The sequence below is a fragment of the Microcaecilia unicolor genome, chromosome 8 (genome assembly GCF_901765095.1).
Source record: "Microcaecilia unicolor chromosome 8, aMicUni1.1, whole genome shotgun sequence".
NCBI lineage: Eukaryota > Metazoa > Chordata > Amphibia > Gymnophiona > Siphonopidae > Microcaecilia > Microcaecilia unicolor.
The window spans coordinates 209,931,673-209,943,615 of record NC_044038.1 but is presented as its reverse complement, the minus strand read 5'-3'; positions in this window follow the sequence as shown (position 1 = coordinate 209,943,615).

Below are 11,943 nucleotides of genomic sequence, written 5' to 3'. Positions count from 1 at the left end.
AAGAGGGTCATCGGCAGGGGGATCCAGGGCCAAATCTATGGGGGCCCAGGCCCCCATGGCCTCCCGTAGCTATGCCACTGAATAGAGTTTTAGGTGCTGAGCGTATTATATATACCATGCCTAAATCTAGGTGCCGCTTATAGAAAACACTTGGCACCGATTTCCACGCAATTTTTTTTAGGCGTCATATATAGAATCTCCCCTTTGTATGTAAATGCCAATTGTTTCTTCTAACAAAAAAGGTGCCGGTACTCAAATGTCAGGCCACCTTTCAGTGATGAGGTGATCACTGAGGGACTCACCCCACATTAGCCAGGACCCCTGCAACCAGTCACAGAATCTATGGCAAGGCAGAATTGGTGTGTAGAGTCTGAGCTCTTTCATTAAAACTTGGGGACCATGGGTTAATTTCAGCATACAATGGAAAAGGTGCCAGTACTGAGTATCCCCAAGTACCCCTTCAAAAAAAGCCCTGGCTCTAATGCTCTTGAGTGCTAGCATTCTGTGAACTTTGCACACACTTGGTTTCTAGGTGCCATGTCATAAAACAAGGGAGATTGTGATCAATGAAGAATTCTATTTTCTTCAGGCTGAATTTGATCATTACAATTTTTCATTCAAACAAAATAGTTGATGTGTTGGAAAGTCATCTGTTGGACCATCTTATTGATTTATGATGCTTTCTGAAGTTGGTCCTGTTGGACTTGTGATGAACTGACATTATAATATTTTTGAGTAATCTTTTTTTGTTTTATTTTAGATTATCTATATTGAGTTGTTACCTGCCTTGGATAAAGGCAGGCTATAAATAAACAAACATAAATATAAACTATGATCTATTTTCTATAGCAGCGGTTCCCAAACTGTGTGACGCGACACCCTGGTGCACCACAGCGAACTCTCAGGGGTGCTGCGACGTATCGCTCCGTACTTTCCCCTCCCGCAGGTCCAGCATCTGCCACTTCCTGCTTCTTCTCTTGCCACCAGTGCACTGCTTGCAGCTTACATTTTGGGGCCATCCGCGATTCACACAGCACTGCGGGGACTTCCCTCTGCCGCGTCCAGGCCTCGCAACAGGAAGTTGCATCAGAGAAGGCCAGACTGAGAAGGCCCTGGAGTGCCTGTGTAAACCACGGACGGCCTGAAAATGTAAGCTGCAAGCACTGCAGAGGTGGCGGGGACAAGAGAAGGAAGCAGCAGCGATCCTGGACCTGCAGGAAGGAAGGTAGCGAGCGATGCTGCATATCGGGGAATGCAGAGGGCTGCAGGGAAAGGGAGACCTACGTGGCCGGGGAGGTGTGGAGATCCATGTGACCAGGGGGGGTGCGGAGACCCATGTGGCCGGGGGGGCGGTGGTGCTGCGAACAAAAAAAGTTTGGGAACCCCTGTTCTATAGGAATAAAAGAACTGCTGAAAATCAGGTATCTTTGATCACACTAGTCTCAAGATTGGAGAAGTGACTTTATAAATCAAGCTCTGACATCTGGTTCACTGTACCATAAGGAAAAAAGGCCCCTTTATGAAATTCAGAGTGAAAATAATCACAACAGCCCATAGCATTTTTTCAAAAGTTAAAAGTCATTTATTTGGCAAGTTTGTACAAAACTCGAGAGTGACTGCTCTAAAGAAAGAACAAAATGTGTACATGTGTTTTGCAAGCTGTAAATAAATATGTTTCTTAAATAAGGAAACAAATGTTGATTTTGTAAAGATGAGAACCATTTTCATGAACGAGTGTTTAAAATGGAATTCAAAGAGAAAATGAAATAAATAATGTTCTGCTTTGTGACAAATATTTACATAAAAATGTACAAACAATGCAGTTCACTGGCAGCCTGTAGACACCGAGGTCCTGCTGACAGCTGTTAAATTACAGCCAATTTGTAAATCCTGTCCAAAGGGAGTTAAGCCAGTATCACTTGAATGGCTCCACTACCTAAGCACAGTCATCCTATATCTAGAACAAGTCCATCTTCAAAAGTGGTTCTCAACCCCTTCTAATCACTCTGATTTCCACTGGATGTCCACTGTGAATATGCCCAAGATAAATTTGTATGCGCTGCCTCCATTGTGTGTAAATATATTGCGTGCATATTCATTGTGGATATTTTGAAAACCAGAATGACCAATTTGTTCCTGAGAACTTGGGTTAACAATTGCTGGTCCACAACACAGAAGGCATTGCTCCTTTCCAGAAAAATTCAAGCATTTCTTTGCAATGACATTCTGAAACGTTATTCACTGAAAAATCCTGAATCAGTCCATTAGGGCTTTGTTGGTGGCTTGCGTAGCAAGTCTGATTCAAGTCCATAATTAGCACAGTCTTATCAATATGCAACACAGTAATGCATTTCTCCGGGTATGGATGAGTTACATAACAATTAAGGTTGAGAAACTGAATGAGAGATATGAAAAAGACAGGTGAAACCGGGAATTACAGGACTAAACATCACCTATGGTTTGGGTAATTGTCATGTAAAGGGGAAGATCAAGATCCCAGATCACCCAAAATCAGTCCATAATTGTGGAAAGTTACAGTCCTCTCTGTGACCCGGCGATGTGTGTCTGGAAAAGCAAGTTGATACAAAGTTTGTGGAACAAATGATCTGAGAAGCATTGATGAATTACTGAAATGCGCATCCAAGGAAATGAAGTTACTGATTCCGGAGAGTCATTTTTTGAATGTCATGAATCGAGAATTTAGCTAGTCACGACACACTACAGTAAAATACTTGATTCTAAATATTTCTTTTTATTTGTGGAGAAGGCCTGATGACAGAAAGAGATGTATATAATTTGCCATGGTAACAGAAAGGAGGCATGTATTCTTGAAATACTCTACACACATTTTTTTTTTTGGTAAAAAGATAAACAAAATAAGTGTACCTTGAAAATAGTACATTAGTATTATCTAACAGAGATACAATACATATAAATGACGCCTGAAAATTCTGCACAGAAAAAAAAATACACCTAGGTGTATTCTCTACATTTTATAGAATAGGCTTAAATTTCAGCATAGTATATAGAATATGGCGAGCACTTCTCCATGTGACCCTATTTAGTCGTGGCCATTTCTACCACGTTTTACTTGGCATAAATCCTGATGCCTAAATTAGGCGCAGAGTGGGTGTATTCCATAACAACACGCATAATTTTCAAAACGCCCATGGCCATGCCCCCTTTTCAACTATGCAACGTGGAATTTCCACGCACCATGTTACAGAATATGCTTCGTGAGCTGTGCACGTAAATCTTAATTAAATGCCAATTAGTATTGATAATTGCTTGTTAAAACATCCAATTGACAGTGCTGATTAGCTAGTTAAACAATTAAGTTACGTGCACTGTTATAGAACACACTTCGATATCCGCATGGAAATTAAGGTGCGATATATAGAATCCGGTAGATAGTGGTTAAGACATTCCTTTGTTTTCCGGTAACTCATTTTCAGTTGTTGAAGTCTGTGAGTCTATGATAAGATTGAATCACTTTTGGAAAAATAAAATATTTGACATGAGATGGAAAAAAAAAATGCAATCCATTTTATCTGGTGTACCGTAGGGAAGAAAAATATTCTGTTTTCATTCTAGTCCCTGTACCAGTTCACACTAAGGACTTGATGCAGGGGGAAGCCTTCAACCTTCCAACACACCTCATTACCCCCAATAAGGGAACTGAAAACATGATGAAAACCAATTGTCTCAACTGAGCACTAAGTAAAATATATTCTGACTCGTATATATTCTGACTCGTACAATAGCAAAAGTTAACTTCTCTGCTCTTCATAACCTGAGGTGAAAGAGCATTAGTTGCCTTGAAGTCAGGGGAGCTATACTGAAAAAATGCCTTAGAATACTCTGAGGACATTATTTAAGAAATGGCTTCTCCTCAGAGCACTGCGGACAGCTATAGAAATGGTAGGTATTAGTAGTATTACTAAACCTATGGGAAACCAATTCATTAATGAATACCTACTACTACTAATCATTTCTATAGCAGTACTAGATGTACACATTATATGCTTTCTCTGTCCCTAGAGGGCTCACAATCTAAGTTTTTGTACCTGGGGCAATGGAAGGTTGAGTGACTTGCCCAAGGTCACAAGGAGCTGCAGTTGCAATTGAACCCAGGTTGCCAGGATCAGAGCCTGCTGCACTAACCACTAGGCTACTCCTCCACTCCCTAAGGCAACGTAAGCTTATGTCTCCAGCATCAAAGTTTCATTGACCACCAGACGGCAGCCACAGCTGCCACGCTGCTTTCTGGGCCTACAGCCACGCTGCTGTTCTTTATGGGGGTGTTGTGCCACCAAGGTGGTAACCCCTGAAAACAAAACTCAGTGTAGAGCCTGATAGTTTTCCTGTGCATACTGGGCTTGTGATGCCCTCCCCCCACCTCCACCCCTTGATCAGTTTTCCATGGAAACAAGAAGCTCTATGACCACTGTGCAGAGACTGTCAGCATGTGAGGGTTGGCAGGCCCTATGCTGACTTTTATTTCTGGACTTACCATGGGGCAGCACTTCTGACTGAAGTGCGGGAGAAATGAGGATCCGAGCAGTTACGATGGGGGGGGAGGGGGGTTCCGAAGGACCCTCTTCACCTGCACTTATGGTAATTTCTCCCCACCCATTATCTCTGAGTATCTACATGATAAATCTGTGTCTTCCTAAGATCATAACCCACTGCCTCCAAAGGATTCATGCAGGGTTAGCTTGGTGCATGGTAAAGAATACCATTCGTGCCATTTTTCTGTGAGAAAGCATGGTGTGGGACACTATTGTTTTAACTTCATTTCCTTAAGAACTTTTACAGACATCTGGTCTGGATTTGACTTGTGTTTTCAAAGGTGAAAGGGCAGCAGGTTGTTCAGAACCACCTGGGCTTCTCCATCCATCACTTTATCACGGGTTCATTTTCATGACAGAAGAAAAAAAATGTTGCAAAACGTCGATCTTTGATTTAGCCTGGCCTGTTCTCTGTGTTTCATCTTCATAGCTAAGAGAGGGGCCCCTTTACTAAACCTCGTTAAGCACTAATGTGCACTTAAGGTGGAAAAATAAGCCTACAGCAGTTTGCCTCTTAGTGCCCAATAATCACAAGTTCTTTAATTCTACATTTTTGGGGGAGGGGCACGGCATGGTCAGGGAATGGGCATGGAAGCATGATCCAGCTAGCACATTTGCATTAGCACACACAAAAGGGTGAATTCTATTTATGGCACAAAAAAATCAGCGCTGGAAAAAACTGTAATTAGTGCTATTCTATACATTTCTCCTAAAGTTAGGCGCGGTTTAGGCACGTAGCCAGACTTCGGCAGGAGGGGGGTCCAGAGCCCGAGGTGAGGGGGGCTCATTTTAGCCCCCCCCAGCGCCGCTGACCCCCCCGCCATTGTCGACCCCCCCCCCCCCCGTGCCGCCACCACCAACTTTGACGACCTCTGCCGACAACCCTCTCGACCCCCCTCCCGCCACCAACCCTCACCCGCCTTCGCCTTGGGCTACCTTTGCTGGCGGGGGACTCCAATTCCCGCCAGCCAAGGAGGTTCTCTTCTTCCCAGGAAGGATTCGTTCTGTTTCTGACGTCCTGCACATTGTACGTGCAGGACATCAGACTCACAGAAACAGAACGAAGCCTTGCAGATCAGAGGACCTCCTCGGCTGGCGGGGATTGGGGTCCCTCGCCAGCAAAGGTAGCCCACGGCGACAGAGGGGGGAGGGTTGACGGCAGGAGGGGGGGTCAAGAGGGTCATCGACAGGGGGTCCAGGGCCAAATCTATGGGGGCCCAGGCCCCCCAGGCCCCACGTAGCTATGCCACTGGAATACACATAGCACCCACTCCTATGACTAAAATTTAGCCATGACCATTTATGCCAACTAAAACCTGGTGTAAATGCTTCTACCTAAGTTAGGCATGGATTGGGCATATTCTATAACAGTGTACATCATTTTAGGCGTGGTTATGGGCATGGAAATGGGTGTTTCATGGGCGTTCCAAAATTTTGGCGCCTAGTTATAGAATATAGCCAGTACGCCTAAATCTATGCACTGAGATTTACACCAGGTTTTCGCTGGTGTAAACGGATGCATGCAGATATCGGCGCTGAAATATCAACTAAGCATATTCTATAATCAGCGCCTAACTCTAGGTGCCGATTATAGAATACTCTTAGTTGGCACTGGTTTCAGCGCTGATTTTTTAGGCGCCATATGTAGAATCTGGGGACAACTGCATAACATGGACACAACATGGAAGCACTTAGCAGGACCCTAAAGCATACTTTTTAAAATTAGCATTTAATTTAGGTGAATAAGGAGAGCTGATATCTACTGGAAATGCCTGGTTGGAAGGAAAAGCTGTTTAATGTTAGTTTCTTTGGTTGATTGACAAACTTTCCTATCCTAAATTGGAGTTCCTTTCTAAATTCTTTTCTTGTGATATAAAGTTTTTGTTGTAAAAAATGTTGATCTTTTGATTAGCTAAGCTGTACAACACTACAATCAGTGGCGTTCCTAGGGTGGCTGACACCCCGGGGCAGATCGCCGATGCGCCACCCCCCCCCCCCCCAGTGAAAGGACACCTTCCCCCCCGGCGAAAGGACACCCCCCCTCCCCAGGTGCATTTTTACCTGCTGGGGGGGGTGCCGCGTGCCTGTCGGCTTCGCTCGTTCCATGCTCCCTCTGCCCCGGAACAGGAAGTAACCTGTTCTGGGGCAGAGGGAGCATGGAACGAGTGGAGCCGACAGACGCGCGGCACCCCCCCCCCCCAACGGCGTGCACCCGGGGCGGATCGCCCCTACCGCCCCCCCCCCCCTTGGTACACCACTGACTACAATAGCCCTTGTGGCTGCAGGTGTCACCTATATGTAGGTATAGTAGATTTTTGGTGGGTTTTGGAGGGCTTAGGCTTTCCACCACAACTGTACCAGTTAGAGTGAGATATGGGCCTGGGTCCCCTTCTCTACAGTGCACTGCACCAATCACTAAGCTACTCCAGGGGCCTGCTTGCTGCTCTAATAGGACTGGCCATAACATCTGAAGCTGTCATAGAGGCTGGTATGTACTGTTTCTTTCACATCTTTGGGGGTGGGGTGGGAGGGGTCAATGACCACTGGGGGAGAAAGGGGAGTCATGCCTTAATCCCTCCAGTGGTCATTTGGTCATTAAGGGCACCTTTTTGTGACCTTAGTCGTGATCAAAACAGGTCTAGATGAATCTGTCTAACTTTTAGCCCTGAATGTTTTTACTTTGTTCCATTATAGCAGAAAAATGTCCAAGTTTTGGGAATGCCCAAATCCCAACCCCAATACGCCCCTGACACACCCTCTTGTGATTTGGATGCTTTGTCTTAAAAATGTGTTTCAAAAATAGCAATTTGGATGTTTTGGCAAAGAAAAAAAAAAATCAATCTGCAGCTTTGTGCTGCTTTTTGGATGTTTTTCTGTTTCAAATATGAGCCCCTCAAACATAAACATAAGTGCCCCCAGATATCGTGCACTAATGTGTATTTTTTGCATACTTCCCAAGTACGGTACATTTGAAAATGTTTCAGAAGAAAATGTTTTTTCTTCTTTGTTGTTAGCAGAACAAACTGACCTCTGCATACCTGGGTCAGAACAAATTGACCTCTTTGCATACCTGGGTCAGCAATCTCAAAAGCAATAAGAGAAGAAGCAAATGAGAAAGTTTTCTGGGAACTAGATTGAAAGGATGTTGCTACAAGTAGGAGGAAGTTTGTCATGTTTCGCTGATTCCCATACACCTTCACCCAGCTCAACATCGTTCCCTTCCCCCACACAAACACTCAAAAATAAGAAAGTCAGAAAATATATAGAGCTCGATATTCAAAGAATTCAGGGACCCTTTTACTAAGCAGCGTTGGCGGCTATGTACATAAAACAACAAAAAGAGAGTCCAAAATCTCCCGCAAAAAATGCCAAACGCACAAAACAGCAAAAGAGGCGGAAGAAGACCAAAAAACCAGACTGAAACCACAGATAGTAAGAGCACCAAAGATTTGGACCCTACACGGTCCGTGTTTCGGCCAAAAGGCCTTCTTCAGGGGTCTTCAAATTGACGCATATAGATGTTCCTCCGAAACTCACATAGGAGTAAAAGGACATGAAATCTGGTGCAATCTGAACCGAAATGTAGACGCTTCTTTGGTGCTCTTACCATCTGTGGTTTCAGTCTGGTTTTTTGGTCTTCTTCCGCCTCTTTTGGCCTATGTACATAACACATGTCAATTTGAAACTAAGGGATGGCCCAGGCAGTAATTTCATTTTTTACGTGCATCCGCTATGCGCACCAGAAAATATATTTTATTTTCCAGTGCGCGATGCTAACTTGGCAGTAATTGGCATTGTACGTACATAGACGATTACCGCGCGGTTAACGCGTGAGACCTTACTGCTAAGTGAATGGGTGGCAGTGAGGTCTCAGACCCAAAATGGACACGCACCAATTTTTATTTTGCCGCATATCCATTTTCGGTTTTAAAAAAAGCCATTTTTTATAGGTGCACTGAAAAATGATTCTGCTTGCGTCCAAAACATGCGCCTACACTAGCGCACCCTTAGTAAAAGGACCCATTATGCTCCTAACATTTAGAATTGTACTCCTAAATTGACCTCTGAAAATTTGCTAGCGCTGAGTACCTACTATACTCAAAATTTGACTAAACTCCAAAATTTTGGAGCGTAGAAAGTGGGTGGCAATGGGGCAGATTTAGGGTGGGGAGAAAGTTAAGAGCTTAGAACTGATTTTCAGCAAAACCTAAACTAATGAATGGCGAGTTTAAATTAAGATGAATTTTCAGCTGAAAACATATGCTCATAAGTTTGGCTGAAAATGGGGCACAAATTTAGAAGCATGACTTAGGAGAATAAATTTTGGAGCTCAGTGTTTTTTTTAAATATCGGACCCATAGAAATTAACAAGCAATTTAACTGGGCAGGAATTTCTCTTGCCCAGTTAGATAGCTTTGAATATCACCCTTGTATTTGCTGATGTAGAGCTAATTTTGAAAGAATTCATTGTTTCATGAAAAATGTTGCAAAAGAACTGACTGCAAACTGTTGCAACCTGACACAGCATCTGAAAATAAAATTACATAGGTACGTAAGTATTGCCAAACTGGGACAGACTGAAGGTCCATCCAGCCTTTTGGGAGGCAAGGGGTGTCGAGGGGAGGGTTCGTGAAGAGCTAGTTTCAGAAACGGAGATCTCTGCAGATGTTTATAAATTTTGGTACACTGCACGCCTGCAAGTCCCAATACACACCATCTGCCTAAATCAACAAGGGAAATTCAGTATGGGTTTTATCAACTGCAGTCCCAGTGCCTTTATCTGTGGGATGCTGAGACAAAACAAAAGCAGTGACAATGTTTGTTTATATACCTTGTCAGGCCTGGACAGCTTTGTTTAGCTTTATTCGGATGTGCGTGACATATTACAGAAACTGTAGATAATAATTCTTTTCAGAGGTTCATAAAGGGGGGGGGGGGATTCATGACAAGGATCACTTTTGTTACAAATTTGAAGAACGCAAGAACCCACAAAGATTGTGTGCAAATTTTTAAATGAGTCTTGAATATTTTAGTACGTGGTTCGATCTGCATTTTTAATAGCAGAATATAAACAAACAAGTTGTAGGAGAGACCTTTCTATTTGCTTAATTTAATATATTTGACCTCCCCCCCCCCCAACAGGGGCGTAGCCAGACAACAGATTTTAAGTGGGCCTAGGCAAGAAGTGGGTGGGCACCATGTGTTCTCCCCCCCTCCGTAACCACCACCAAAAAACTCTTAGCTGGTGGGAAAGCACTTCTTTCCACCTTGGCAGTCTGCAGCATCCATGCACTGAAAACTGAGCATGTGCAGGTGCTGGTATTGTGGAGAGTAGCGTTTTCGTTACCATCAGGGGGAAGTCTTCAGCTGGTCAAGCTTGGGATCCCCATCAGCCACTGCTAAACGTGTGCTACTTTTGGGTGGGCCTTAGCCCTAAGTGGGTGGGCCCTGGCGCACCCAGGCCCACCTGTGGCTACACCACTGCCCCCCAACCCTTTTGCTAAGCTGCATTAAAAATTTAGCAGTTACCCTATAATAACGGCCAAAAATAAATGCATTAATTGCAAAGCCTCTGCGTCAACTGTTGGAGTGGGCTGAGCATCTTCCCATATAACCCAGAGACCAATATACCTTACTGAGCATTAACTGCATTGCATTTGACATCACCTACCGAGGACAGATTGGGGAAATTTTTTATAAATGCTGCTAAAAATTCAGCTCCAAAAAAACTGATGCAGAACGATATTTTATAACAGGTGTTCTGGGATCGATGCCCTCTGTAGAATAGCGCGTAGTTCCAGGAGCTGTGTAAATCCAGATGTGCAAGTTGGGTGCAGATACCCTGAATTCTATAACACTGCGCGTATTTTAAAGCAACGCCCCTAACTCACCCATGCCCCTCCAATGGCCACGCCCCCTTTGCAGTTCCACGTGCAAACACTTTGGAGTCCTTTTACTAAGCTGGGGCATTCCAGGGGTGTTCTAAAATTTTACCTGTGTAAATACAGAATTTGGCCAAACCGGCATTTACACCAGTTTGTAGCAGACATAGGGCCAGATGCACTAAACCTTAACGACCCTCTAACACCCCTTTAACGAAGGAAATTCCTAACCGTTGCATGCATTAAAGGCCTTTTTCCAACGAAGCAAGCAGCTAATGAAAACAGAATACAAAAGAGTAACTACCATTGTAATGTGGAAGATTCGGGATGCACTAACAATACCGACGATTACACCGAATCATTTACCGCGACATATTAAACGTATGGTCAGAGCAGTCGTAAAGGCCTGAGCTGTCATCTCCCCGCTTCCCCCTGCACCTTAAAATTCCAAGCTGGCATGTTTAAAAACAAAAGTGAGATAAACAACACCTCCCTCCCCGCTCTCCTCTGAAGCCAATTTCCCGGTTCTGAAAACAACTTTAAGCTGCTCAGGTCAGGTCCCCCTCCCTTCCTCTGTTTCCCCCAGCCGGGAGTGGGCCCAGGTCTCTCTGCTGAGCTAAAGGGAATCACAGTGAAAGAGGTCTTTTGTTAGAAAGGGGGATTTATGAAGGAGTCTTGAGGACCTCTTCAACTGCACTCTCCTGCTAGGATCACAGAGCTAAATGCTCCCATGTCCCAATCCCCCCCCCCCTCGCACGGCCCCATCTGACGTAAGCAACCTACGTAGGTTTAATACGTTTGTGTTGAAGTTTGTGGCTCTGCGCGTGTTTTAGGAGCCGATTACCGACGGGGATTACGAATCTGTAATGCATTGTACTTTACAATACCGCACCGAACATGTGTAACTTGTTTTTTTGGTGCATTCTTCGTTTTTTCAAATTTAGTAAGCACTTTTACGTTTTAGATTTTTTTTTACGTTTGGTTGATGCATCTGGGCCATAATCGCCAGCGCCTACAATTAGGACCATTTTATGCCCTAAACACTACTCTAAAAAGGGCACGTACCCAGTGTGTATAATTTTTGGCACAGATTTTTAGGCAGCACTTAAAGGGCCCTGTTTACTAAGCTGTGCTAAGGGTGCACTAGCATTTTTAGCGCACGCTAAACACTAAAAACATCCATATATTCCTATGGGTGACGCTAGCATTTAGTGTGCGCTAAAAACGCTAGTGCACCTTAGCAAACAGGGCCCATAGAATTTACCCCTATTTACACTTGTGTACACTATCAGGAAAGATGTGCACTCTTTCCCAGAAAGGGAAAAAAATTGTGTGTGTGTGTGTGTGTGTTGGGGGGGGGGGGTCCCTTTCATTTCAAGCAAAATATGGGTATGTTTACTAAGGTGCGTTAGCGTTTTTAACACGCCTATAAAGTTAAGGCGCGTTAAACACTAGCACGCCAATACTTTCTTATAGGCACGTTAGTGTTT